The following is a 4,832-nucleotide window of genomic DNA, read 5'->3' on the forward strand; positions in this document are numbered from 1 at the left end:
AAATACCACTGACAAACGGTCAAAATATAACTATTATTCTCACTCATCTGCTGCCAGGATGACTTCTTTGCCGTCTGATACAGTTAGATAGTGTTGTTTAACAGTGAACATCTATAAAAGATTTTAGCTCGAACAAAAATCACAGTGTCTTGCATGTCAACAATGTATATCCATTAAGTATAATCCATAGATGGATACTTAGCTGTTTTTTCAAGCTGGCATAAACTTAGCAAGATCTGCAGTATGGCATAATATCATTCATCCTAATTCTGTGTCAGTTTGTTTTCCAAATCTGAGCATATCACATCTTCCTATATCTTCATTTGCTACTAGTGCCCTTTACTCATTGCTAATGCACTGCACTTTTTTTTAATCAACCAAGTGATGCCTATATGCATTAGATGTGGAAGCGCAATGGCCCAGTGGTTAGGGCAGCGGACTCGCGGTCGTAGGATCGCGGTTTCGATTCCCAGATCGGGCGTTGTGAGTGTTTATTGAGCGAAAACACCTAAAGCTCCACGAGGCTCCGGCAGGGGATGGTGGTGATCCCTGCTGTACTCTTTCACCACAACTTTCTCTCACTCTTACTTCCTGTTTCTGTTGTACCTGTATTTCAAGGGGCCGGCCTTGTCACTCTCTGTGTCACGCTGAATATCCCCGAGAACTACGTTAAGGGTACACGTGTCTGTGGAGTGCTCAGCCACTTACACGTTAATTTCACGAGCAGGCTGTTCCGTTGGTCGGATCAACCGGAACCCTCGTCGTCGTAACCGACGGAGTGCTTCCCCCCATATGCATTAGACATCTATATGAGCACTGTAAGCTTTTCTGTACACATTAGCTAATACCTTTTTCTCTTACTACCTTCTTATCTAGCTTGCACTCTGCCTTTCATACAAGGTAATATTGTATATTCAGTGGGATATATTCATCTCTTTTCTCTCCATCATCTGTGAATTTTCTACATTCAGTGCCAACGTCTGACGACCATGCAACGTCATGTTTCTTATGCATGCCTCCTTATGCAACCACACTTCAGTAATCCTAAATATTTTTCATGATAGAAAAAAATCTGAAAGTTAGAGTACGCATAAAGTACCAGACTAAATGTAATACAGTAGGTACTTTCATCTCTCTTGTTTTTGACATTAAATCTAGACGGGATTGGCTTTGCTTTCCATTATTTGAATGAAGGTCAATAAAATAAGAGTCGTATAATGAGGATGATACAACACACTGCACTCTCCTTCATTTGCCAGGTCTCCTTTATTTATGACACCTCATTAGAGGTGCCAGGTTTCACCACCAAAGACTTTTAATAATGGGAAGTCTGAGTTGCTATAGAAACTATCATAGTAACAACTAACAATAGAGCTATAAAAGAGATTACGCTTAGTATAAAACTGGCCTATATTATCAGATGAGCTGATACAAATATAACAATTCACATATTTCTAGGTAACAGCTTTAGAAATGAAAAATAAAAGATTGACAAATCTAATAATTTTCTTTTACTGCTTCAGTCTAGAAATTCTCCAAGGTAGAGAGATATCTAGGATTTATTTCAAGTTATATATGTCAAATATTTTACTAGTAGTAGCAAAAATATACCTTCAAAACAAAATTTGATAGGTGTATTTCAATATGTTTAGGTTTAAGTGCTGGATATTAAGTTCATAGAATCATCAGTTAAAAAGGCAAGGGTTTGATGATGTGTTTCTAGCGACCAGTGTTAAAACGTTTGTATAACAAAAGTATTTATATATTTTCGGTAACATAGTCCATCCAACCGTAAAGAGGTTCTTTGTTAGGGTACAGTTGACAACAGTACATAACAGCAGATGGAAGCCCTCCTGAGTACAGCAATATCATTAACAAGTATGTGGTTGCTTGATCTGCCTGAAATAACAACCATATCTCTCTTTAATCACATCATCATCATCGTTTAACGTCCGCTTTCCATGCTAGCATGGGTTGGACGGTTTTGACTGAGGGCTGGTGAACCACATGGCTGCACTAGGCTCCAATCTTGATTTGGCAGAGTTTCTACAGCTGGATGCCCTTCCTAAAGCCAACCACTCTGAGTGTGTAGTGGGTGCTTTTTACGTGCCACTGGCATGGGGGCCAGTCAGGCGGTGCTGGCAACGACCTCGCTCGAATCCTTTTACACAATGCCACCAGCACAGGTGCCACCAGTACAGGTGCCAGTAACAGTTTCTTATAAAAGGAAGGACACATTGGATAATATACTTCATACTGGAAGATGATAGCATGATCAAGCTAAGAGTGTCTTTGATCATAGATTTACATGATCAGAGCTTACTGGAACCAAACAACAATAACAACAACGACTTCATTAAAAAAGTGTTACAGTAACTGAAATAGCATTGGACGTTTTGCCATTATCAAAACTCTTATCTCCAGCACATTTTCATGATGTATCCCACAATGAGGAACTTTTCTTCATAGAAGACTAAATGAATTTGCAATATTACAAGGTACTTAACAGAATTCTTTCTGAGAGAAACCTCTTTTTTTAGGTCAATCTCTGCTGGTTAAACTTTTGTTATACCCTTACACTCTTAAAATTCTCATTATATCCTTACATCCCATCAGTATGGTTTTAGGTTCAGTCCCACTGTCTGGCATCTTGGGCAAGAGTTTTTTTTTTTTACCACCGTTGCCAGCACCGCCCCGTTTCGTGTCCGTTGCCAGCCTCGCCTGGCCCTCGTGCCGGTGGCACATAAAAAGCACCATCCGTTCGTGGCCGTTTGCCAGCTCTGTCTGGCACCAGTGCGGGTGGCACATAAAAAGCACCGACTACACTCACGGAGTGGTTGGCGTTAGGAAGGGCATCCAGCCGTAGAAACACTGCCAGATTTGACTGGGCCTGATGAAGCCTTCTGGCTTCACAGACCCCAGTAGAACCGTCCAACCCATGCTAGCATGGAAAGCGGACGCTAAACGATGATGATGATGATGATGATGATAACTCTGACCAAAGCCTTACAAGTAGATTTGATAAACTGAAACTGGAAGAAGACTGTCCCAAATGCATGTGTGTGTGTGTGTGTGTGTGTGTGTGTGTGTGTGTGTGCACACATGTTTGAATGTATCAGTATGCGTTTGTTTATATCTGCCATCAATTGTATGAAAATGTGGTGAGTACTTTGTACTTTAAAGCCATGTGGATAAAGAAACCTGTCTGTAAAACTCTGCCTCAGGTAACTTATTCATCCAATCCATGCAAGGATGGAGATGTGGACATAAAATGAAATGAATAAAAAACCTGCTTCAGTCTAGCTTAAAATAGACTTGTGCTTCATAAGTAGATCATCAAAGGAATCATTACTAATCAAGCTGTGATCCTCATCTCTTTATGGTAGCTGTGCTGCTCTAATATCCAAAACTAAATTATGGGTTTAGAATTTAAAGATAACAGAGTTTGTTGAAAAAATATTTGGCTCTTATAGGAGCAGGCTCAAACTTTGTAAAAGCTCTATCTGACTCAAGTGTACACAGTTCTTTTTCTGTTTTTGCTGAGTCTAGAGCAGTGATTCGCAACCATTTTTTTGCCTATGGACCTCTTTGATTTCTCTTTTACTCTGCTTGATCTCCATAGCTATTTGATGTATATATAAAAAATCCTATTGTATTTTCATAACTAAATATTATTAGGAATTGTATTAATGAATTTTAAATATATTGTGTATTGTAGTATAAAAGTATAAGCAATTTATTGCACATAAACTTTTATAACTAAACCTTATTTGGACCCTGATTGAGAACCAATGATCTAAAGAAAGAGACAGGGCTCACAACCTTAGCAGGTCCTTTGAGACCAATGGGTTTGTTGTTATGGTTCCATTTAAACTTTTTCAAGTCAACAACTGTAGGAAAAACATGAGCAGGGAGGAGATTCAAAAGGGTCAAAGCTCAGGGAAGGAAGGGCTAGGAATAATACTTATTGAGAGGCCTGTGAAGGTTAAAAACAATGAGGATGACATGAGGTTGAGCGACAAGTGGGTCAGGAGTGTCTGAATGGAGAATGTACAAGATCTGCCAGCTCTGAGGAACAGAAGCTATTCTCGTAACAATAGATAAAGCAAACATTGTCATTCTCTGGATGCAGTTCAGGATATCTGTGTGTGTAGCACCAACACTTTTCTAGATGTGGGAGTAATACTCCACTGTAGGCTTCATTTGTATTTTGTAGGGTGTCGGCAAATTGCTGGAGGTCGAAATACCTTAAGGCACTGAAGAGAAGCGCCAGTCTTAAGAATGTAGTATCAGTCATGTTAAGGATGTGCTTTCACCAAGAAAGTGAGAGTGAGAAATAGCATTAGGAGTAAGCATGAAAGCAGGCTCCAGTTATTATTGATGACCATAGAAATGATTACACTATGTCTATTACCAACTAGTAGTTATATATTAATTCTTAATGAAGTTCATTGTATTTGTTTCACTGACTACATTGACTATTACTATTTTCATGTTATGTAGTAAGTCTGCCATAAGCCATTAAGCTAAGGGGAATCACTTAAGATTTTGTCCATATGTCTAACACTCATGGATGAGTTTACAAAATCAAAAAACAACACAGCACCCATGACTTTTGGAAACAATTTTTCATGCTCAGAATTGCTGAAGTATGGAATAAACTACCCACATCGTTTGTTAGCTGTTGGGACACTACATCCTTCAAAACTTCCATGCTTCTTGAAATTCTCCAGCAGTACACCTGATGCCCTCCCCACCATCGTTTTTACCATTCCTTTGAATATTCTATATGCTGTCCATACAGTTTGGGTTACTTTTTCTGATGAGTTGTG

This window comes from Octopus sinensis, linkage group LG1 (assembly GCF_006345805.1).
Source record: "Octopus sinensis linkage group LG1, ASM634580v1, whole genome shotgun sequence".
NCBI classification, from domain to species: Eukaryota; Metazoa; Mollusca; class Cephalopoda; order Octopoda; family Octopodidae; genus Octopus; species Octopus sinensis.